Consider the following 26,963-nt stretch of genomic DNA (forward strand, 5'->3'; position numbering starts at 1 on the left):
TAACCTTAAGCGTGCGGACCCTACGGGTTCGAGAACAATGTAGACATGACCGAGACACGTCTCTGGTCAATAACCAATAGCGGGACCTGGATGCCCATATTGGCTCCTACATATTCTACGAAGATCTTTATCGGTCAGACCGCATAACAACATACGTTGTTCCCTTTGTCATCGGTATGTTACTTGCCCGAGATTCGATCGTCGGTATCCAATACCTAGTTCAATCTCGTTACCGGCAAGTCTCTTTACTCGTTCTGTAATACATCATCTCACAACTAACATATTAGTTGTAATGCTTGCAAGGCTTATGTGATGTGTATAACCGAGAGGGCCCAGAGATACCTCTCCGACAATCGGAGTGACAAATCCTAATCTCGAAATACGCCAACCCAACATCGACCATTGGAGACACCTGTAGTACTCCTTTATAATCACCCAGTTACGTTGTGACGTTTGGTAGTACCCAAAGTGTTCCTCCGGTAAACGGGAGTTGCATAATCTCATAGTCATAGGAACATGTATAAGTCATGAAGAAAGCAATAGCAACATACTAAACGATCAGGTGCTAAGCTAATGGAATGGGTCATGTCAATCAGATCATTCAACTAATGATGTGACCTCGTTACTCAAATAACAACTCATTGTTCATGGTCAGGAAACATAACCATCTTTGATTAACGAGCTAGTCAAGTAGAGGCATACTAGTGACACTTTGTTTGTCTATGTATTCACACATGTATTATGTTTCCGGTTAATACAATTCTAGCATGAATAATAAACATTTATCATGAAATAAGGAAATAAATAATAACTTTATTATTGCCTCTAGGGCATATTTCCTTCAGTCTCCCACTTGCACTAGAGTCAATAATCTAGTTCACATCGCCATGTGATTTAACAACAATAGTTCACATCACCATGTGATTAACACCCATAATTCACATCGATATGTGATCAACACCCAAAGGGTTTTACTAGATTCAGTCATCTAGTTCACATCGCTATGTGATTAACACCCAAGGAGTACTAAGGTGCGATCATGTTTTGCTTGTGAGAGAATCTTAGTCAACGGGTCTGTCACATTCAGATCCGTAAGTATTTTGCAAATATTTATGTCAACAATGCTCTGCACGGAGCTACTCTAGCTAATTGCTCCTACTTTCAATATGTATCCAGGTTGAGACTTAGTGTAACTTTTACAACAAACTCTTTTATCACCTCCATAATCGAGAAACATCTCCTTAGTCCTTACTAAGGATATTCTTGACCAATGTCCAGTGATCTACTCCTAGATCACTATTGTACTCTCTTGCCAAATTCAGAGTAAGGTATACAATAGGTCTGGTACATAGCATAGCATACTTTATAGAACCTATGACTGAGGCACAGGGAATGACTTTTCATTTTTTCTATTTTCTGCTGTGGTCGGGATTTGAGTCTTACTCAATTTCATACCTTTGCAACACAGGCAAGAACTCTTTCTTTGACTGTTCCATTTTGAACTATTTCAAAATCTTGCCAAGGTATGTACTCATTGAAAATCTTATCAAGCGTCTTGATCTATCTCAATAGATCTTGATGCTTAATATGTAAGTAGCTTTTACTGAGGTCTTTTCCTTTTAAAGAACTCCTTTAAAACACTCCTTTATGCTTTGCAGAAAAATTCTACATCATTTCTGATCAACAATATGTCACTCACATATACTAATCAGAAAGGCTGTAGTGCTCCCACTCACTTTATTGTAAATACAGGCTTCTCCGAAAGTCTGTATAAAACCAAATGCTTTGATCACACTATCAAAACGTTTATTCCAACTCCGAGAAGCTTGCACCAGTCCATAAATGGATCGCTGGAGCTTGCACACTTTGTTAGCTCCCTTTGGATCGACAACACCTTCTGGTTGCATCATATACAACTCTTCTTCCAGAAATCCATTCAGGAATGCAGTTTTGACATCCATTTGCCAAATTTCATAATCATAAAATGCGGCAATTGCTAACATGATTCGGACGGACTTAAGCATCGCTACGGGTGAGAAGGTCTCATCGTAGTCAATTCCTTGAACTTGCCGAAAACCTTTTGCGACAAGTCGAGCTTTGTAGACAGTAACATTACCATCAGCGTCAGTCTTCTTCTTAAAAATCCATTTATTCTCAATTGCTTGCCGATCATCGGGCAAGTCAACCAAAGTCCATACTTTGTTCTCATACATGGATCCCATCTCAGATTTCATGGCTTCAAGCCACTTTACGGAATCTGGGCTCACCATCGCTTCTTCATAGTTCGTAGGTTCATCATGATCTAGTAGCATGACCTCCAGAACAGGATTACCGTACCACTCTGGTGCGGATCTCACTCTGGTTTAGCTACGATATTTGGTAGTAACTTGATCTGAAGTTACATGATCATCATCATTAGCTTCCTCACTAATTGGTGTAGTAGTCACAGGAACAGATTTCTGTGATGAACTACTTTCCAATAAGGGAGAAGGTACAATTACCTCATCAAGTTCTACTTTCCTCCCACTCACTTCTTTCGAGAGAAACTCCTTCTCTAGAAAGGATCCATTATTAGCAACGAATGTTTTGCCTTTGGATCTGTGATAGAAGGTGTACCCAACAATTTCCTTTGGGTATCCTATGAAGACGCACTTCTCCGATTTGAGTTTGAGCTTATCAGGTTGAAACTTTTTTCACATAAGCATTGCAACCTCAAACTTTAAGAAACGACAACTTTGGTTTCTTGACAAACCATAGTTCATAAGGCGTCATCTCAACGGATTTAGATGGTGCCCTTTTAACGTGAATGCAGCTGTCTCTAATGCATAACCCCAAAATGATAGTGGTAGATCGGTAAGAGACATCATAGATCGCACCATATCTAATAAAGTACAGTTATGACGTTCGGACACACCATAACGATGTGGTGTTCCAGGTGGCGTGAGCTGTGAAACTATTCCACATTGTTTTAATTGAAGACCAAACTCGTAACTCAAATATTTGTCTCCGCGATCAGATCGTAGAAACTTTATTTACTTGTCACGATGATTTTCCACTTCACTCTGAAATTCTTTGAACTTTTCAAATGTTTCAGACTTATGTTTCATCAAGTAGATATACCCATATCTGCTCAAATCATCTATGAAGTTCAGAAAATAACGATACTTGCCGTGAGCCTTAACACTTATCGGACCGCATACATCAGTATGTATTATTTCCAATAAGTCAGTTGCTCGCTCCGGAGAACGGAGTCTTAGTCATCTTGCCCATGAGGCATGGTTCGCAAGCATCAAGTGATTCATAATCAAGTGATTCCAAAATCCCATCAGCATGGAGTTTCTTTATGCGCTTTACACCAATATGACCTAAACGGCAGTGCTACAAATAAGTTGCACTTATCATTATTAACTTTGCATCTTTTGGTTTCAATATTATGATTATGTGTATCACTACGATCGAGATCCAACAAACTATTTTCATTGGGTGTGTAACCATATAAGGTTCTATTCATGTAAACAGAACAACAATTTATTCTCTTACTTAAATGAATAATCGTATTACAATAAACATGATCAAATCATATTCATGCTCAACGCAAACACCAAATAACACTTATTTAGGTTCAACACTAATCCCGAAAGTATAGGGAGTGTGTGACAATGATCATATCAATCTTGGAACCACTTCCAACACACATCGTCACTTCACCCTTAACTAGTCTCTGTTTATTCTGCAACTCCCGTTTCGAGTTACTAATCTTAGCAACTGAACTAGTATCAAATACTGAGGGTTTGCGATAAACACTAGTAAAGTACACATCAATAACATGTATATCAAATATACTTATGTTCACTTTGCCATCCTTCTTATCCGCTAATCACTTGGGGTAGATCCGCTTCCAGTGACCAGTCCCTTTGCAGTAGAAACACTTAGTCTCAGGCTTAGGATCAGACTTGGGCTTCTTCATTTGAGCAGCAACTTGCTTACCGTTCTTCTTGAAGTTCCCCTTCTTCCCTTTGCCCTTTTTCTTGAAACTAGTGGTCTTGTTAACCATCAACACTTGATGTTCTTTCTTGATTTCTACCTTCGTCGATTTCAACATCACGAAGAGCTCAGGAATCATTTTCGTCATCCCTTGCATACTATAGTTCATCACGAAGTTCTAGTAACTTTAGTGATGGTGACTAGAGAATTCTGTCAATCACTATCTTATCTGGAAGATTAACTCCCACTTGATTCAAGCGATTGAAGTACCCAGACAATCTTAGTACATGCTCACTAGTTGAGCGATTCTCCACCATCTTTTAGCTATAGAACTTGTTGGAGACTTCATATCTCTCAACTCGGGTATTTGCTTGAAATATTAGCTTCAACTCCTGGAACATCTCATATGGTCCATGACATTCAAAACGTCTTTGAAGTCCCGATTCTAAGCCGTTAAGCATGGTGCACTTAAACTATCAAGTAGTCATCATATTGAGCTAGCCAAACGTTCATAACGTCTGCATTTGCTCCTGCAATAGGTCCGTCACCTAGCGGTGCATTAAGTACATAATTCTTCTGTGCAGCAATGAGGATTTAACCTCAGATCACGGATCAAATCCGCAACATTGCTACTAACATTTTTCAACACAATTTTCTCTAGGAACATATCAAAATAAACACAGGGAAGCAACAACGCGAGCTATTGATCTACAACATGATTTGCAAAATACTACCAGGACTAAGTTCATGATAAATTTAAGTTCAATTTAATCATATTACTTAAGAACTCCCACTTAGATAGACATCCCTCTAATCCTCTAAGTGATCACGTGATCCAAATCAACTAAACCATGTCCGATCATCACGTGAGATGGAGTAGTTTCATCGGTGAACATCATTATGTTGATCATATCTACTATATGATTCACGCTCGACCTTTCGGTCTCCGTGTTCCGAGGCCATATCTGCATATGCTAGGCTCGTCAAGTTTAACCTGAGTATTCTGCGTGTGCAAAACTGGCTTGCACCCGTTGTAGATGGACGTAGAGCTTATCACACCCGATCATCACGTGGTGTCTGGGCACGACGAACTTTGGCAACGGTGCATACTCAGGGAGAACACTTCTTGATAATTTAGTGAGAGATCATCTTATAATGCTACCATCAATCAAAGCAAGATAAGATGCATAAAAAGATAAACATCACATGCAATCAATATAAGTGATATGATATGGCCATCATCATCTTGTGCTTGTGATCTCCATCTCCGAAGCACCGTCATGATCACCATCGTCACCGGCGCGACACCTTGATCTCCATCATAGCATCGTTGTCGTCTCGCCAATCTTATGCTTCCACGACTATCACTACCGTTTAGTAATAAAGTAAAGCATTACATCGCGATTGCATTGCATACAATAAAGCGACAACCATATGGCTCCTGCCAGTTGCCGATAACTTGGTTACAAAACATGATCATTTCATACAATAAAATTCAGCATCATGCCTTGACCATATCACATCACAACATGCCCTGCAAAAACAAGTTAGACGTCCTCTACTTTGTTGTTGCATGTTTTACGAGGCTGCTACGGGCTTAAGTAAGAACCAATCTCACCTACGCATCAAAACCACAACGATAGTTTGTCAAATAGACTCCGTTTTAACCTTCGCAAGGACCGGGCGTAGCCATACTTGGTTCAACTAAAGTTGGAGAGGCAGTCGCCCGCAAGCCATCTCTGTGCAAAGCACGTCGAGGGAACCGGTCTCGCGTAAGCGTACGCGTAAGGTTGGTCCGGGTCGTCTCGTCCAACAATACCGCCGAACCAAAGTATGACATGCTGGTAGGCAGTATGACTTGTATCGTCCACAACTTACTTGTGTTCTACTCGTGCATATAACATCAACATCAATAACCTAGGCTCGGATGCCACTGTAGGGTTTCGTAGTAATTTCAAAAATTTTCCTACGCGCACACAGGATCATGTGATGCATAGCAACGAGAGGAGAGTGTTGTCTACGTACCCAACGCAGATCGACTGCGGAAGCGATGACACGACGTAGAGGAAGTAGTCGTACGTCTTCACGATCCAACCGATCAAGCACCGAAACTACGGCACCTCCGAGTTCGAGCACACGTTCAGCTCGATGACGATCCCCGGACTCCGATCCAGCAAAGTGTCGGGGAAGAGTTTCGTCAGCACGACGGCGTGGTGACGATCTTGATGAACTACAGCAGCAGGGCTTCGCCTAAACTCCGCTACAGTATTATCGAGGAATATGGTGGCAGGGGGCACCGCACACGGCTAAGCAATCGATCACGTGGATCAACTTGTGTCAACTTGTGTGTTTAGAGGTGCCCCTGCCTCCGTATATAAAGGAGCCAAGGGGGGAGGGTACGCCGGCCAAGAGGAAGAGGCGCAGGAGGAGTCCTACTCCTACCGGGAGTAGGACTCCCCCCCCCAATCCTATTCCAACTAGGATTCCCAAGGGGGAAAGAGGGAGAGGGGTGGCCGGCCACCTCTCCTAGTCCTAATAGGACTAGGGGAAGGGGGGAGGCGCGCAGCCCCCTTGGGCTGCCCCTTTCTCCTTTCCACTAAGGCCCATGATGGCCCATATGGCTCCCGGGGGGTTCCGGTAACCTCCCGGTAACCCGGTAAAATCCCGATTTCACCCGGAACACTTCCGATGTCCAAACATAGACTTCCAATATATCAATCTTTATGTCTCGACCATTTCGAGACTCCTCGTCATGTCCGTGATCACATCCGGGACTCGGAACAACCTTCGGTACATCAAAATGCATAAACTCATAATATAACTGTCATCGTAACCTTAAGCGTGCGGACCCTACGGGTTCGAGAACAATGTAGACATGACCGAGACACGTCTCTGGTCAATAACCAATAGCGGGACCTGGATGCCCATATTGGCTCCTACATATTCTACGAAGATCTTTATCGGTCAGACCGCATAACAACATACGTTGTTCCCTTTGTCATCGGTATGTTACTTGCCCGAGATTCGACCGTCGGTATCCAATACCTAGTTCAATCTCGTTACCGGCAAGTCTCTTTACTCGTTCTGTAATACATCATCTCACAACTAACATATTAGTTGTAATGCTTGCAAGGCTTATGTGATGTGTATAACCGAGAGGGCCCAGAGATACCTCTCCGACAATCGGAGTGACAAATCCTAATCTCGAAATACGCCAACCCAACATCGACCATTGGAGACACCTGTAGTACTCCTTTATAATCACCCAGTTATGTTGTGACGTTTGGTAGTACCCAAAGTGTTCCTCCGGTAAACGGGAGTTGCATAATCTCATAGTCATAGGAACATGTATAAGTCATGAAGAAAGCAATAGCAACATACTAAACGATCAGGTGCTAAGCTAATGGAATGGGTCATGTCAATCAGATCATTCAACTAATGATGTGACCTCGTTACTCAAATAACAACTCATTGTTCATGGTCAGGAAACATAACCATCTTTGATTAACGAGCTAGTCAAGTAGAGGCATACTAGTGACACTTTGTTTGTCTATGTATTCACACATGTATTATGTTTCCGGTTAATACAATTCTAGCATGAATAATAAACATTTATCATGAAATAAGGAAATAAATAATAACTTTATTATTGCCTCTAGGGCATATTTCCTTCAATAGGGACCCATCGATGGAGCAGGACAAGCCAGGTCACGCCGAACACAGCCCGGATCAGACGCCTGATCACAGTGATCCAGAGGGACGAACTCATCACACTACCTCAAAAGAGGAGGACAATCCGGTCGACGATGCATTCATCATCCCGGAAAAGCGTCGGGAGGAAGGTAACCTCCGCAGAAAGCTCCTAGCCACGGCGAGGAGCTTGAAGAAGCAGAAGCAAAGGCTTAAAACCGCGCAGGATACGCTCAATCGAAGATGGAACAAGGTGCTGGACACCGAAGGAAAATGTGGCGACGATCGCCACACGAAGAGCTACCCAAAGCGCAAACTGCTACCCGAATTCGACGATGAAGCCGCAACGCCCATTCAGCCAAAAAACAATACGGCCACTAGACCGGACCAACCACCTCATTGCCGCGGTAGAGCAGCCACCGATACCGCACACGATTTAAGAGAGCTCCTGGACAAAAAGGCCAGTGCGGCCAGATCCATCTACGGGTCCAGAGGACATGCTCCGACGTGGGATCATGGTCACCACAATGATCATACCGATCGAACACCACTCTGGAACCAACACTAGGAGCAACACCAGCCAACAGCATGCCGCAACACGGCCAGATATAGAGGGGCTGCGCACCCCCTGTGCTTCACCGATGAGGTGCTGGATCATGAATTTCCAGACGGATTCAAGCCCGTCAATATAGAGCCATACGACGGAACGACGGACCCTGGGGTCTGGATTGAAGATTTTATCCTTCACATACATATGGCTCGGGGGGATGACCTCCACGCCATCAAATACCTTTGTTGGAAATATGCCCTAGAGGCAATAATAAAATGGTTATTATTGTATTTCCTTGTTCATGATAATTGTCTATTATTCATGCTATAATTGTATTGACCGGAAACCACAATACATGTGTGAATACATAGACCACAACATGTCCCTATGAGCCTCTAGTTGACTAGCTCGTTGATCAACAGATGGTCATGGTTTCCTGACCATGGACATTGGATGTCATTGATAACGGGATCACATCATTAGGAGAATGATGTGATGGACAAGACCCAATCCTAAGCATAGCACAAGATCGTGTAGTTCGTTTGCTAAAAGCTTTTCTAATGTCAAGTATCGTTTCCTTAGACCATGAGATTGTGCAACTCCCGGATACCGTAGGAATGCTTTGGGTGTGCCAAACGTCACAACATAACTGGGTGGCTATAAAGGTGCACTACGGGTATCTCCGAAAGTGTCTGTTGGGTTGGCACGAATCGAGACTGGGATTTGTCACTCCATGTGACGGAGAGGTATCTCTGGGCCCACTCGGTAGGACATCATCATAATGTGCACAATGTGATCAAGGAGTTGATCGCGGGATGATGTGTTACGGAATGAGTAAAGAGACTTGCCGGTAACGAGATTGAACAAGGTATCGTCATACCGATGATTGAATCTCAGGCAAGTACTATACCTGTAGACAAAGGGAATTGTATACGGGATTGATTGAATCCTTGACATCGTGGTTCATCCGATGAGATCATCGTGGAACATGTGGGAGCCAACATGGGTATCAAGATCCCGCTGTTGGTTATTGGCCGGAGAGTTGTCTCAGTCATGTCTGCATGGTTACCGAACCCGTAGGGTCTACACACTTAAGGTTCGGTGACGCTAGGGTTGTAGAGATATTAGTATGCGGTAACCCGAAAGTTGTTCGGAGTCCCGAATGAGATCCCGGATGTCACGAGGTGTTCCGGAATTGTCCGGAGGTAAAGATTTGTATATAGGAACTCCAGTTTAGGCCATCGGGAAAGTTTCGGGGTCATCAGTATTGTACCGGGACCACTGGAAGGGTCCCGGGGGTCCACCGGGTAGGGCCACATGGGCTGAAGTGGGAAGGGAACCAGCCCCTGGTGGGCTGGTGCGCCCCCCTTGGGCCTCCCCCTGCGCCTAGTGTTGGAAACCCTAGGGGTGGGGGGCGCCCCACTTGGCTTGGGGGGCAAGTTTCCCCCCTTGGCCGCCGTCCCCCTTGGAGATGGGATCTCCTAGGGCCGGCACCCCCCCTAGGGGCCCTATATATAGTGGGGGGAGGGAGGGCAGCCGCACCCTAGCCCCTGGCGCCTCCCTCTCCCTCCCGTGACACCTCTCCCTCTCGCTGAGCTTGGCGAAGCCCTGCCGAGATCGCCGCTGCTTCGACCACCACGCCGTCGTGCAACTGGATCTCCATCAACCTCTCCTTCCCCTTGCTGGATCAAGAAGGAGGAGACATCTTCCCAACCGTACGTGTGTTGAACGTGGAGGTGCCGTCTGTTCGGCGCCAGGATCATCGGTGATTAGGATCACGATGAGTACGACTCCATCAACCCCGTTCTCTTGAACGCTTCTGCTCGCGATCTACAAGGGTATGTAGATGCACTCCTATCTCTCGTTGCTAGTCTCTCCATAGATAGATCTTGGTGTTGCGTAGAAAATTTTGAATTTGTGCTACGTTCCCCAACAGTGGCATCATGAGCTAGGTCTATTGCGTAGATTCTATGCACGAGTAGAACACAAGTTGTTGTGGGTTGATTTTGTTCAAAATGCTTAACGTTACTAGTCCTATCTTGTGTCGACGGTATTTTGGGATGAAGCGGCCCGGACCGACCTTACACGTACACTTACTTGAGACAGGTTCCACCGACTGACATGCACTTGTTGCATAAGGTGGCTAGCGGGTGCCAGTCTCTCCCACTTTAGTCGGATCGGATTCGATGAAAAGGGTCCTTATGAAGGGTAAATAGCAATTGGCATATCACGTTGTGGCTTTTGCGTAGGTAAGAAACTTTCTTGCTAGAAACCCATAGCAGCCATGTAAAACATGCAAACAACAATTAGAGGACGTCTAACTTGTTTTTTTAGGGTATGATATGTGACGTGATATGGCCAAAAGAATGTGATGAATGATATGTGATGTATGAGATCGATCATGTTCTTGTAATAGGAATCCCGACTTGCATGTCGATGAGTATGACAACCGGCAGGAGCCATAGGAGTTGTCTTTATTTATTGTATGACATGCATGTCACTGAATAACGCCATGTAATTACTTTACTTCATTGCTAAACCGTTAGCCATAGTAGTAGAAGTAATAGTTGGCGAGACAACTTCATGGAGACATGATGATGGAGATCATGGTGTCATGCTGGTGACGATGATGATCATGGAGCCCCGAAGATGGAGATCAAAAGGAGCAAAATGATATTGGCCATATCATGTCACTATTTGATTGCATGTGATGTTTATCATGTTTATGCATCTTATTTGCTTAGAACGACGGTAGTAAATAAGATGATCCCTCATAATAATTTCAAGAAAGTGTTCCCCCTAACTGTGCACCGTTGCGAAAGTGTTGTTTCGAAGCACCATGTGATGATCGGGTGTGATAGATTCTAACATTCACATACAACGGGTGTAAGCCAGATTTACACACGCGAAACACTTAGATTGACTTGACGAGCCTAGCATGTACAGACATGGCCTCGGAACACAAGAGACTGAAAGGTCGAACATGAGTCGTATAGTGGATATGATCAACATGAAGATGTTCACCGATGATGACTAGTCCGTCTCACTTGATGATCGGACACGGCCTAGTTGACTCGGATCATGTATCACTTAGATGACTAGAGGGATGTCTATCTGAGTGGGAGTTCATAGGATGAACTTAATTATCCTGAACATAGTCAAAAGGTTTTTGCAAATTATGTCGTAGCTCGCGTTTTAGTTCTACTGTTTTAGATATGTTCCTAGAGAAAATTTAGTTGAAAGTTGATAGTAGCAATTATGCGGATTGGGTCCGTAAACTGAGGATTGTCCTCATTGCTGCGTAGAAGGCTTATGTCCTTAATGCACCGCTCAATGTGCTGAACCTCGAACGTCGTTTGTGGATGTTGCGAACATCTTACATACACATTTTGATGACTACGTGATAGTTCAGTGGGTAATGTTAAATGGTTTAGAATTGAGGCACCAAAGACATTTTTGAAATGTCGCAAAACATATGAGATGTTCCAAGAGCTGAAATTGGGATTTTAGGCTCGTGCCCACATCAAGAGGTATGAGACCTCCGACAAGTTTCTTAACCTGCAAACTAAGGGAGAAAAGCTCAACCGTTGAGCTTGTACTCAGATTGTCTAGGTACAACAATCACTTGAATCGAGTAGGAGTTAATCTTCCAGATGAGATAGTGATGTTTCTCCAAAGACATTGCCACCAAGCTACTAGAGCTTCGTGATGAACTATAACATAATAGGGATATATATGATCATCCTTGAGCTATTCGCAATGTTCGACACCGCGAAAGTAGAAATCAAGTAAGAGCATCAATTGTTGATGGTTAGTAAAACCACTAGTTTCATGAAGGGCAAGGGCAAGAAGGGATACTTCATGAAACGGCAAAACAGTTGCTGCTCTAGTGAAAACCCAAGGTTGAACCCAAACCTGAGACTAAGTGCTTCTGTAATGAGAGGAACGGACACTAAAGCAGAACCACCCTAGATACTTGGTAGATAAGAATGCAGGCAAGGTTGACGGAAGTATATTGGATATACATCATATTAATGTGTACTCTACTAGTACTCCTAGTAGCACCATGGTAATAGATACCGGTTCGGTTGCTAAGTGTTAGTAACTCGAAATAAAAGGCTACGGAATAAACAGTGTTGGAAATATGCCCTAGAGGCAATAATAAATTAGTTATTATTATATTTCCTTGTTCATGATAGTCGTTTATTATCCATGCTATAATTGTATTGAAAGGAAACTCAGATACATGTGTGGATACATAGACAACACCATGTCCCTAGTAAGCCTCTGTTGACTAGCTCGTTGATCAATAGATGGTTACGGTTTCCTAACCATGGACATTGGATGTCGTTGATAACGGGATCACATCATTAGCAGAATGATGTGATGGACAAGACCCAATCCTAAAGCCTAGCACAAAGATCGTAGTTCGTATGCTAAAGCTTTTCTAATGTCAAGTATCATTTCCTTAGACCATGAGATTGTGCAACTCCCGGATACCGTAGGAATGCTTTGGGTGTACCAAACGTCACAACATAACTGGGTGGCTATAAAGGTGCACTACAGGTATCTCCAAAAGTGTCTGTTGGGTTAGCACGAATCGAGACTGGGATTTGTCACTCCGTGTAAACGGAGAGGTATCTCTGGGCCCACTCGGTAGGACATCATCATAATGTGCACAATTTGACCAAGGGGTTGATCACGGGATGATGTGTTACGGAACAAGTAAAGAGACTTGCCAGTAACGAGATTGAACAAGGTATCGGGATACCGACGATCGAATCTCGGGCAAGTACAATACCGCTAGACAAAGGGAATTATATACGGGATCAATTGAGTCCTTGACATCGTGGTTCATCCGATGAGATCATCATGGAACATGTGGGAGCCAACATGGGTATCCAGATCCCGCTGTTGGTTATTGACCGGAGAACGTCTCGGTCATGTCTACATGGTTCCCGAACCCGTAGGGTCTACACACTTAAGGTTCGATGACGCTAGGGTTATAAAGGAAGTTTGTATGTGGTTACCGAATGTTGTTCGGAGTCCTGGATGAGATCCCGGACGTCACGAGGAGTTCTGGAATGGTCCGGAGGTAAAGATTTATATATGGGAAGTCCTGTTTTGGTCACCGGAAAAGTTTCGGGTTTTATCGGCAACATACCGGGACCACCGGGAGGGTCCTGGGGGTCCACCAAGTGGGGCCACCAACCCCAGAGGGATGCATGGGCCAAGTGTGGGAGGGGACCAGCCCCAGGTGGGCTGGTGCGCCCCCCACAAGGGCCCAAGGCGCCTAGGGTTTGGGGAGGGGGTGCTTCCACCTAACTTGGGGAGCAAGTTTCCCCCCCTCTCCCCCCTTGGCCGCCACCCTTAGATGGGATTGGGGCTGCCGCACCCCTTGGGGTGGAAACCCTAGAGGGGGCGCACCCCCTCCCTCTCCCCTATATATACTTGAGGGTTTTGGGGCTGCCAACACATGAGTTTTGACCTCTCCCTGGCGCAGCCCTACCTCTCTCCCTTCTCCTCTCCCGCGGTGCTTGGCGAAGCCCTGCTGGACTATCATGCTCCTCCATCACCACCACGCCGTTGTGCTGCTGCTGGATGGAGTCTTCCTCAACCTCTCCCTCTCTCCTTGCTGGATCAAGGTGTGGGAGACGTCACCGGGCTGTACGTGTGTTGAACGCGGAGGTGCCGTCCGTTCGGCACTAGGATCTCCGGTGATTTGGATCACGATAAGTACGACTCCTTCAACCCCGTTCTCTTGAACGCTTCCGCTTAGCGATCTACAAGGGTATGTAGATGCACTCTCCTTCCCCTTGTTGCTGGTTTCTCCATAGATAGATCTTGGTGACACGTAGGAAAATTTTGAATTTCTGCTACGTTCCCCAACAGTGGCATCATGAGCTAGGTCTATTGCGTAGATTCTTTGCACGAGTAGAACACAAAGTAGTTGTGGGCGTTGATTTTGTTCAATATGCTTACCGTTACTAGTCCAATCTTGTTTCGACGGTATTGTGGGATGAAGCGGCCCGGACCGACCTTACACGTACTCTTACGTGAGACAGGTTCCACCGACTGACATGCACTTGGTGCATAAGGTGGCTAGTGGGTGCCAGTCTCTCCCACTTTAGTCGGAACGGATTCGATGAAAAGGGTCCGTATGAAGGGTAAATAGCAATTGGCATATCACGTTGTGGTTTTGCGTAGGTAAGAAACGTTCTTGCTAGAAACCCATAGCAGCCACGTAAAACATGCAAACAACAATTAGAGGACGTCTAACTTGTTTTTGCAGGGTATGCTATGTGATGTGATATGGCCAAGAAGAATGTGATGAATGATATGTGATGTATGAGATTGATCATGTTCTTGTAATAGGAATCACGACTTGCATGTCGATGAGTATGACAACCGGCAGGAGCCATAGGAGTTGTCTTTATTTATTGTATGACCTGCGTGTCATTAAACAACGCCATGTAATTACTTTACTTTATTGCTAACCGGTAGCCATAGTAGTAGAAGTAATAGTTGGCGAGACAACTTCATGAAGACACGATGATGGAGATCATGGTGTCATGCCGGTGACGATGATGATCATGGAGCCCCGAAGATGGAGATCAAAAGGAGCAAAATGATATTGGCCATATCATGTCACTATTTGATTGCATGTGATGTTTATCATGTTTATGCATCTTATTTTCTTAGAACGACGGTAGTAAATAAGATGATCCCTCATTGAAATTTCAAGAAAGTGTTCCCCCTAACTGTGCACTGTTGCGAAAGTTCGTCATTTCGAAGCACCACGTGATGATCGGGTGTGATAGATTCTTACGTTCACATACAACGGGTGTAAGCCAGATTTACACACGTGAAACACTTAGGTTAACTTGACGAGCCTAGCATGTACAGACATGGCCTCGGAACACAAGAGACCGAAAGGTCGAGCATGAGTCGTATAGTAGATACGATCAACATGAAGATGTTCACCGATGATGACTAGTCCGTCTCACGTGATGATCGGACACGGCCTAGTTGACTCGGATCATGTAATCACTTAGATGACTAGAGGGATGTCTATCTGAGTGGGAGTTCATAAGATGAACTTAATTATCCTGAACATAGTCAAAAGATCTTTGCAAATTATGTCGTAAGCTCGCGCTTTAGTTCCACTGTTTAGATATGTTCCTAGAGAAAATATAGTTGAAAGTTGACAGTAGCGATTATGCGGACAGTAGAAAGCTTATGTCCTTAATGCACCGCTTAGTGTGCTGAAACCCAATCGTCGTCTGTGGATGTTGCGAACATCGGACATACACGTTTTGATAACTACGTGATAGTTCAGTTAAACGGTTTAGAGTTGAGGCACCAAAGACGTTTTTCGAAACGTCGCGGAACATATGAGATGTTTCGAGGGCTGAAATTGGGATTTCAGGCTCGTGCCCACGTCAAGAGGTATAAGACCTCCGACAATTTTCTTAGCCTACAAACTAACAGAGAAAAGCTCAAATCGTTGAGCTTGTGCTCAGATTGTCTGAGTGCAACAATCACTTGAATCGAGTGGGAGTTGATCTTCCAGATGAGATAGTGATGTTTCTCCAAAGTCATTGCCACCAAGCTGCTAGAGCTTCGTGATGAACTATAACATATCAGGGATAGATGATCCTTGAGGTATTCACGATGTTTGACACCGCGAAAGTAGAAATCAAGAAGGAGCATCAATTGTTGATGGTTGGTGAAACCACTAGTTTCAAGAAGGGCAAGGTCAAGAAGGGACACTTCATGAAATGGCAAATCAGTTGCTGCTCCAGTGAAGAAACCCAAGGTTGAACCCAAACCCGAGACTAAGTGCTTCTGTAATAAGGGGAACAGCCACTGGAGCAGAATTACCCTAGATACTTGGTAGATAAGAAGGCTGGCAAGGTCGATAGAAGTATATTGGATATACATTATGTTAATGTGTACTTTACTAGTACTCCTAGTAGCACCAGAGTATTAGATACCGGTTCGGTTGCTAAGTGTTAGTAACTCGAAATAAAAGCTACGGAATAAACGGAGACTAGCTAAAGATGAGCTGACGATACGTGTTGGAAGTGTTTCCAAGGTTGATGTGATCAAGCATCGCACGCTCCCTCTACCATCGAGATTGGTGTTAAACCTAAATAATTGTTATTTGGTGTTTGCGTTGAGCATAGACATGATTGAATTATGTCTATCGCAATACGGTTATTCATTTAAGGAGAATAATGGTTACTCTGTTTATTGGAATAATACCTTAAATGGTCTAGCACCTAAAAGGAATGGTTTATTGAATCTCGATCGTAGTGATACACATTTTCATGCCAAAAAGGATATAAGATAGTAATGATAGTACCACTTACTTGTGGCACTGCCATGTAAGTCATATTGGTGTAAAACGCATGATGAAGCTCCATGTTGATGGATCTTTGGACTCACTCGTTTTTGAAAAGTTTGAGACATGCAAACCATGTCTATTGGTGTATATGCATGAAGAAACTCCATGCAGATGGATCGTTTGGACTCACTTGATTTTGAATCACCTGAGATATGCAAATCATACCACATAGGCAAGATGACTGAAAAGCCTCGGTTTCAGTAAGATGGAACAAGATAGCAACTTGTTGGAAGTAACACACTTTGATGTGTGCAGTCCAACGAGTGCTGAGGCATGCAGTGAATATCGTTATGTTTTACTTCACAGATGATTTAAGTAGATACTGTATATTTACTTGATGAAACATAAGTCTGAATTATTGAAGGGTTCAAGTAATTTCAGAGTGAAGTTGAAGGTCAATGTGACAAGAGGATAAAATGTCTATGATATGATCATAGAGATGAGTATCTGAGTTACGAGCTTTGGCACACAATTAAGACATTGTGGAAATTGTTTCACAACCAATACTGCCTGGAACACCATAGTGTGATGGTGTGTCCGAACATCATAGTTGCACCCTATTGGATATGGTGCGTACCATGATGTCTCTTATCGAATTACCACTATCGTTCATGGGTTAGGCATTAGAGACAACCACAGTCACTTTAAATAGGGCACCACGTAATTCCGTTGAGACGACACCGTTTGAACTGTGATTTGGAGAAACCTAAGTTGTCATTTCTTAAAGGTTTGGGGCTGCGACGCTTATGTGAAAAAGTTTCAGGTTGATAAGCTCGAACCCAAAGCGGATAAAATGCATCTTCATAGGACACCCAAAACAGTTGGGTATACCTCCTAATTCAGATCCGAAAGCAATAGGGATTGTTTCTTGAATCGGGTCCTTTCTCGAGGAAAGGTTTGTCTCAAGAATTTAGTGGAGGATAGTGAGACTTGATGAGGTTATTGAACCATCACTTCAACCAGTGTGTAGCAGGGCACAGGAAGTTGTTCCCGTGGCACCTACACCAATTGAAGTGGAAGCTTATGATATTGATCATGAAGCTTCAGATCAAGTCACTACCGAACCTCGTAGGACGACAAGGACGCATACTGCTTCGGAGTGGTACGGTGATCCTGTCTTGAAAGTCGTGTTGCTAGACAACAATGAACCTACGAGCTATGGAGAAGCGATGGTGGGCCCAAATTCCGACAAATGGTTAGGAGCCATGAAATCCGAGATAGGATCCATGTATCAGAACAAAGCATGGACTTTGGTGGACTTGCCCGATGATCGGCAAACCATTGAGACAAATGGATCTTTAAGAAGAAGACGGACGCGGACGGTAATGTCACCGTCTATGAAGCTCGACTTGTGGCGAAGAGTTTTTCACAAGTTCAAGGAGTTGACTATGATGAGATTTTCTCATCCGTAGCGATGCTTAAGTCCGTCGGAATCATGTTAGCATTAGCTGCATTTATGAAATCTAGCAGATGGATGTCAAAACGAGTTTCCTTACTAGTCGTTGTAAGGAAAGGTTGTATGTGATACAATCAGAAAGGTTTTGTTGATCCTAAGGATGCTAAAAGGTATGCTGGCTCCAGCAATCCTTCTAAGGACTGGAGTAAGCATCTCGGAGTTGGAATGTACGCTTTGATGAGATGATCAAAGATTTTGGGTTTATACAAAGTTTATGAGAAACTTGTATTTCCAAAGAAGCGAGTGGGAGCACTATAGAATTTCTGATGAGTATATGTTGTTGACATATTGTTGATCAGAAATGATGTAGAAATTCTAGAAAGCATATAGGGTTGTTTGAAAAGTGTTTTTCAATGGAAAACCTGGATTAGGCTACTTGAACAATAAGCATCAAGATCTATAAGATAGATCAAAATGTTTAATAATACTTTCAAATGAGCATATACCTTGACATGATCTTGAAGGTGTTCAAGATGGATCAGTCAAAGAAGGAGTTCTTGCCTGAGATGTAAGGTATGAAGTTAAGACTTAAAGCTCGACCACGGCAAAAAAGAGAGAAAGGACGAAGGTCGTCCCCTATGCTTCAGACGTAGGCTCTATAGTATGCTATGCTGTGTACCGCACCGGAAGTGTGCCTTGCCATGAGTCAGTCAAGGGGTACAAGAATGACCCAGGAATGGATCATTGGACATCGGTCAAAATTGTCCTTGGAGTAAATAAAGACATGTTTCTCGATTATGGAGGTGATAAAGAGTTCGGCGTAAAGGGTTACGTCAATGCAAGCTTTAACACCTATCCGAGTGACTCTGAGCAGCAAACCGGATACGTATAGTGGAGCAACCATTTGGAATAAGCTTCAAGTGGAGCGTAGAAGCAGCATTTACAATATGACTTAGAGATTTGCGAAGTACATACGGATCTGAATGTTGCAGACCCGTTGACTAAAACTTCTCTTACAAGCAAAACATGATCAAACCCTAGAACTCATTGAGACTTAATCACATGGTGATGTGAACTAGTTTAAGACACTAGTAGACTCTTTGGATGTTGGTCACATGGCGATGTGACCTATCAGTGTTGATCACATGGCGATGTGAACTAGATTATTGACTCTAGTGCAAGTGGGAGACTGTTGGAAATATGCCCTAGAGGCAATAATAAATTAGTTATTATTATATTTCCTTGTTCATGATAATCGTTTATTATCCATGCTATAATTGTATTGAAAGGAAACTCAGATACATGTGTGGATACATAGACAACACCATGTCCCTAGTAAGCCTCTGTTGACTAGCTCGTTGATCAATAGATGGTTACGGTTTCCTAACCATGGACATTGCATGTCGTTGATAACGGGATCACATCATTAGCAGAATGATGTGATGGACAAGACCCAATCCTAAAGCCTAGCACAAAGATCGTAGTTCATATGCTAAAGCTTTTCTAATGTCAAGTATCATTTCCTTAGACCATGAGATTGTGCAACTCCCGGATACCGTAGAATGCTTTGGGTGTACCAAACGTCACAACGTAACTGGGTGGCTATAAAGGTGCACTACAGGTATCTCTGAAAGTGTCTGTTGGGTTGGCACGAATCGAGACTGGGATTTGTCACTCCGTGTAAACGGAGAGGTACCTCTGGGCCCACTCGGTAGGACATCATCATAATGTGCACAATGTGACCAAGGGGTTGATCACGGGATGATGTGTTACGGAACAACTAAAGAGACTTGCCGGTAACGATATTGAACAAGGTATCGGGATACTGACGATCGAATCTCGGGCAAGTACAATACCGCTAGACAAAGGGAATTGTATACGGGATCGATTGAGTCCTTGACATCGTGGTTCACCCGATGAGATCATCGTGGAACATGTGGGAGCCAACATGGGTATCCAGATCCCGCTGTTGGTTATTGACCGGAGAACGTCTCGGTCATGTCTACATGGTTCCCGAACCCGTAGGGTCTACACACTTAAGGTTCGATGACGCTAGGGTTATAAAGGAAGTTTGTATGTGGTTACCGAATGTTGTTCGGAGTCCCTGATGAGATCCCGGACGTCACGAGGAGTTCCGAAATGGTCCGGAGGTAAAGATTTATATATGGGAAGTCCTGTTTTGGTCACCGGAAAAGTTTCGGGTTTTATCGGTAACGTACCGGGACCACCGGGAGGGTCCTGGGGGTCCACCAAGTGGGGCCACCAACCCCGGAGGGCTGCATGGGCCAAGTGTGGGAGGGGACCAGCCCCAGGTGGGCTAGTGCGCCCCCCACAGGGGCCCAAGGCGCCTAGGGTTTGGGTAGGGGGTGCGTCCACCTAACTTGGGGGGCAAGTATCCCCGCTCTCCCCCCTTGGCCACCACCCTTAGATGGGATTGGGGCTGCCGCACCCCTTGGGGTGGAAACCCTAGAGGGGGCGCACCCCCCTCCCTCTCCCCTATATATACTTGAGGGTTTTGGGGCTGCCAACACATGAGTTTTGACCTCTCCCTGGCGCAGCCCTACCTCTCTCCCTTCTCCTCTCCCGCGGTGCTTGGCGAAGCCCTGCTAGACTACCACGCTCCTCCATCACCACCACGCCGTTGTGCTGCTGCTGGATGGAGTCTTCCTCAACCTCTCCCTCTCTCCTTGCTGGATCAAGGCGTGGGAGACATCACCGGGCTGTACGTGTGTTAAACACGGAGGTGCCGTCCGTTCGGCACTAGGATCTCCGGTGATTTGGATCACAACGAGTACGACTCCTTCGACCCCGTTCTCTTGAACGCTTCCGCTTAGCGATCTACAATGGTATGTAGATGCACTCTCCTTCCCCTCGTTGTTGGTTTCTCCATAGATAGATCTTGGTGACACGTAGGAAAATTTTGAATTTCTGCTACGTTCCCCAACAAACAGAGACTAGCTAAAGGAGAGATAACGATGTGTGTTGGAAGTTTTTCCAAGGTTGATGTGATCTAGCATCGCATGCTCCCTCTACCATCGAGATTGGTGTTAAACCTAAATAATTGTTATTTGGTGTTTGTGTTAAGCATAGACATGATTGGATTATGTCTATCGCAATACGGTTATTCATTTAAGGAGAATAATGGTTACTCTATTTATTTGAATAATACCTTCAATGGTCTTGCACCTAAAAGAATGGTTTATTGAATCTCGATCGTAGTGATACACATGTTCATGCCAAAAGATATAAGATAGTAATGATAGTACCACCTGCTTGTGGCACTGCCATTTGATTCATATTGGTATAAAACGCATGAAGAAGCTCCATGTTGATGGATCTTTGGACTCACTCGTTTTTTAAAAGTTTGAGACATGCGAACCATGTCTATTGGTATGTGCGCGTGAAGAAACTCCATGCAGATGGATCGTTTGGAATCACTTGATTCTAAATCACTTGAGACATGCAAATCATACCACATGGGCAAGATGACTGAAAAGCCTCGTTTCAGTAAGATGGAACAAGAGAGCAACTTGTTGGAAGTAATACATTTTGATGTGTGCTGTCCAATGAGTGCCGATGCACGCAGTGGATATTGTTATGTTCTTACTTCACATATGACTTGAGTAGATGCTGAGTATATTTACTTGATGAAACACAAGTTTGAATTATTGAAAGGTTCAAGTAATTTCAGAGTGAAGTTGAAGATCATCGTGACAAGAGGATAAAATGTCTATGATATGATCATAGAGATGAATATCTGAGTTGTGAGTTTGGTACACAATTAAGACATTGTGGAAATTGTTTCACAACTAACACCGCCTGGAACACCATAGTGTGATGGTGTGTCCGAACATCATAGATGCACCCTATTGGATATGGGGCATACCACGATGTCTCTTATCGAATTACCTATATCGTTCATGGGTTAGGCATTAGAGACAACCACATTCACTTTAAATAGGGCACCACGTAATTCCATTGAGATGACACCGTACGATCTATGGTTTAGAGAAACCTAAGCTGTCGTTTCTTGAAAGTTTGGGGCTGCGACGCTTATGTGAAAAGTTTCATCTTGATAAGTTCGAACCCAAAGCGGATAAATACATCTTCATAGGACACCCAAAACAGTTGGGTATACCTCCTATTTCAGATCCGGAAGCAAAAGTGATTGTTTCTAGAAACGGGTCCTTTCTCGAGGAAAAGTTTCTCTTGAAAGAATTGAGTGGGAGGATGGTGGAGACTTGATGAGGTTGTTGAACCATCACTTCAACTAGTGTGTAGCAGGGCACAGGAAGTTGTTCCTGTGGCACCTACACCAATTGAAGTAGAAGCTTATGATATTGATCATGAAACTTCGGATCAAGTCACTACCGAACCTCGTAGGTCAACAAGGACGTGTACTGCTTCAGAGTGGTACGGTAATCCTGTCTTCGAGGTCATGTTGCTAGAAAACAATGAACCTATGAGCTATGGAGAAGCGATGGTCGGCCCGGATTTCGACAAATGGCTCGAGGCCATAAAATCCGAGAGAGGATCCATGTATGAAAACAAAGTGTAGACTTTGGCAGAACTACTCGATGGTCGTAAGGCTGTTGAGTACAGATGGATTTTAAAAGGAAGACGAACAATGATGGTAAGTGTCACCATTAAGAAAGCTCGGCTTGTCGCTAAGATGTTTTCCGACAAGTTCAAGGAGTTGACTACGATGAGACTTTCTCACTCGTAGCGATGCTAAGAGTCTGTTGGAATTATATTAGCAGTTACTGCATTATTTATGAAATCTTGTAGATAGGATGTCAAAACATTGTTTCCTCGACGTTATTCTTGAGGAAAGGTTGTATGTGATACAACCAGAAGGTTTTGTCAATCCTGAAAGATGCTAACAAGTGTGCAAAGCTCCAGCAATCCTTCTAAGGACTGGAGTAAGCATCTCGGAGTTGGAATATACGCTTTGATGAGATGATCAAAGATTTTGGGTTTATACAAATTTATGAGGAACTTGTATTTCCAAAGAAGTGAGTGGGAGCACTATAGAATTTCTGATGAGTATATGTTATTAACATATTGTTGATCAGAAATGATGTAGAATTTCTGGACAACATATAGGGTTATTTGAAAAGTGTTTTTCAATGGAAAACCTGGATTAAGCTACTTGAACATTGAGCATCAAGATCTATAAGGATAGATCAAAAACGCTTAATAGTACTTCCAAATAAATACATATCGTGACAAGATTTTGAAGGAGTTCAAAATAGATCGCCAAAGAAGGAGTTCTTGGCTGTGTTATAAGGTGTGAATATTGAGTAAGACTCAAGACATGTCCATGGCAGAAGAGAGAGAAAGGACGAAGGTCGTCCCCAATGCTTCAGACGTAGGCTCTATAGTATGCTATGTTGTGTACCGCACCTGAAGTGTGCCTTGCCATGAGTCAGTCAAGGGGTACAAGAGTGATCTAGGAATAGGTCATAGGACAGCGGTCAAACTTATCCTTAGTAACTAGTGGACTAAGGAATTTTCTCGATTATGGAGGTGGTAAAAGAGTTCGTCGTAAAGGGTTACGCCGATGCAAACTTTGACACTAATCCAAATTATTCTGAGTAGTAAACCGGATTCATATAGTAGAACAGTTATTTGGAATAGCTCCAAATAGAGGGTGGTAGCTGCATCTAGGAGATGACATAGAGATTTGCAAAACACACACAGATCTGAAAGGTTCAGATCCGTTGACTAATAACCTCTCTCACAAGCGAGATATGATCAAACCCCATGGGTGTCGATTCATTACAATCACATAGTGATGTGAACTACATTATTGACTCTAGTGCAAGTGGGAGACTATTGGAAATATGCCCTAGAGGCAATAATAAAATGGTTATTATTGTATTTCCTAGCTCATGATAATTGTCTATTATTCATGCTATAATAGTATTGACCGGAAACCACAATACATGTGTGAATACATAGACCACAACATGTCCCTAGTGAGCCTCTAGTTGACTAGCTCGTTGATCAACAGATGGTCATGGTTTCCTGACCATGGACATTGGATGTCATTGATAACGGGATCACATCATTAGGAGAATGATGTGATGGACAAGACCCAATCCTAAGCATAGCACAAGATCGTGTAGTTCGTTTGCTAAAAGCTTTTCTAATGTCAAGTATCATTTCCTTAGACCATGAGATTGTGCAACTCCCGGATACCGTAGGAATTCTTTGGGTGTGCCAAACGTCACAACATAACTGGGTGGCTATAAAGGTGCACTACAGGTATCTCCGAAAGTGTCTGTTGGATTGGCACGAATCGAGACTGGGATTTGTCACTCCTAGTGACGGAGAGGTATCTCTGGGCCCACTCTGTAGGACATCATCATAATGTGCACAATGTGATCAAGGAGTTGATCGCGGGATGATGTGTTACGGAATGAGTAAAGAGACTTGCCGGTAACGAGATTGAACAAGGTATCGGCATACCGACGATCGAATCTTGGGCAAGTACTATACCGGTAGACAAAGGGAATTGTATACGGGATTGATTGAATCCTTGACATCGTGGTTCATCCGATGAAATCATCGTGGAACATCTGGGAGCCAACATGGGTATCCAGATCCTGCTGTTGGTTATTTGCCGGAGAGTTGTCTCGGTCATGTCTGCATGGTTCCCGAACCCGTAGGGTCTACACACTTAAGGTTCGGTGACGCTAGGGTTGTAGAGATATTAGTATGTGGTAACCCGAAAATTGTTCGGAGTCCCAGCTGAGATCCCGGACGTCACGAGGTGTTCCAGAATGGTCCGGAGGTAAATATTTGTATATAGGAAGTCCAGTTTCGGCCATCGGGAAAGTTTCGGGGTCATTGGTATTGTACCGGGACCACCGGAAGGGTCCCGGGGGTCCACCGGGTAGGGCCACCTATCCCGGAGGGCCACATGGGCTGAAGTGGGAAGGGAACCAGCCCCTGGTGGGCTGGTGTGCCCCCCTTGGGCCTCCCCCTGCACCTATGGTTGGAAACCCTAGGGGTGGGGGGCGCCCCACTTGGCTTGGGGGGCAAGTTTCCCCCCTTGGTCGCCGCCCCCCTTGGAGATGGGATCTCCTAGGGCCGGAGCCCCCATAGGGCCCCTATATATAGTGCGGGGGAGGGAGGGCAGCCGCACCCTAGCCCCTGGCGCCTCCCTCTCCCTCACGTGACACCTCTCCTTCTCGCTGAGCTTGGCGAAGCCCTGCCGAGATCGCCGCTGCTTCCACCACCACGCCGTCATGCTGTTGGATCTCCATCAACCTCTCCTTCCCCTCGCTGGATCAAGAAGGAGGAGACGTCTTGCCAATCGTACGTGTGTTGAACGCGGAGGTGCCGTCTGTTCGGCGCTAGGATCATCGGTGATTAGGATCACGACGAGTACGACTCGATCAACCCCGTTCTCTTGAAGGCTTCCGCACACGATCTACAAGGGTATGTAGATGCACTCCTCTCTCTTGTTGCTAGTCTCTCCATAGATAGATCTTGGTGTTGCATAGAAAATTTTGAATTTATGCTACGTTCCCCTACAACCTTCCCCTCAAGTTAAAATGACCAGCTCGGCACTTGTTGAAAAGCCTCCCCAAAAACTCAATTGGAAGTTGGGAGGAACTCGAGGATGCTTTCAGGGTCAACTTTCAAGGAACCTATGTCCGACCTCCGGATGTAGACGATTTATGTCACATAATACAACAGCCCGCAGAGTCAGCCCGCAAGCTTTGGAACAGATTCCTCACCAAAAAGAATCTGATTGTCGATTGTCCGGATGCCGGAGCCTTAGCGGCCTTCAAACAGAGTATCCGAGACGAGTGGCTCGCCAGACACCTCGGCCAAGAAAAGCGAAGAACAATGGCAGGCTTAACAAACCTTATGATCCGCTTTTGTGCGGGCGAAGATAGCTGGTTGGCCCGTAGAGGCACCAGCGACTCCGGCACATCCGATATTAGAGGTGGTAACGGGAAGCCACGACGCACTAAGCACAAGCGTCGGAGTTGCGATAGTCCGGACAACACGGCGGTCAACACCAGATTCAGGGGCCCTCGACCCGTTCAAGGAAAGAAGCCATTCAAAGGCTGTAAAGAGGGGCCATCTGGCCTGAACAAAGTCCTGGACAGATTGTGCCAAATCCATGGCACTTCTGAAAAACCTGCAAATCATACCCATGGAGAATGTTGGGTCTTCAAGCAGGCCAGCAGGTTAAACGCAGAACACAAGGGAAGGGAAACACCAAGCGAAGACGAGGATGAGCCTCGCTAGCCGAACACGGGGGGCCAGAAAAAATTCCCACCAGAAGTCAAATCGGTAAACATGGTACATGCAACTCACGCAGAGTTCGTCGCCCCGAAATTCAATCCCCGGGCGGCCTGCCCGATCACTTTTGATCACAGGGACTACTCGGCTAGTATCCGGCACAGAGGATCGGCTGCCTTGGTGCTCAACCCAATAATCGATGGATACCATCTCACTCGCGTCCTAATGGACGGCGGCAGTAGTCTTAATCTGATATATCAAGACACCATTCGCAAGATGGGGATAGACCCATCTAGCATTAGCCAAAATAGCACCACCTTCAATGGTGTAATTCTGTAGGACCTTTAAGTATGTCTAGAGGGGGGGGGGTGATTTGACTACTTGACCAATAAAAACTTAACCTTTTCCCAATTTTAGAGTTTGGCAGATTTTAGCTATTTTAGGACAAGTCAAGCAATCATCACACAATTCAAGCAAGCATGCAAAGAGTGTATAGGCAGTGGAAATTAAAGCATGCAACTTGCAAGAAAGTAAAGGGAAGGGTTTGGATGATTCAAATGCAATTGGAGACACGGATGTTTTTGGCCTGGTTCTGATAGGTGGTGCTATCGTACATCCACGTTGATGGAGACTTCAACCCACAAAGGGTAACGGCTGCGCGAGTCCAC

The sequence above is a fragment of the Triticum aestivum genome, chromosome 6B (genome assembly GCF_018294505.1).
Source record: "Triticum aestivum cultivar Chinese Spring chromosome 6B, IWGSC CS RefSeq v2.1, whole genome shotgun sequence".
NCBI classification, from domain to species: Eukaryota; Viridiplantae; Streptophyta; class Magnoliopsida; order Poales; family Poaceae; genus Triticum; species Triticum aestivum.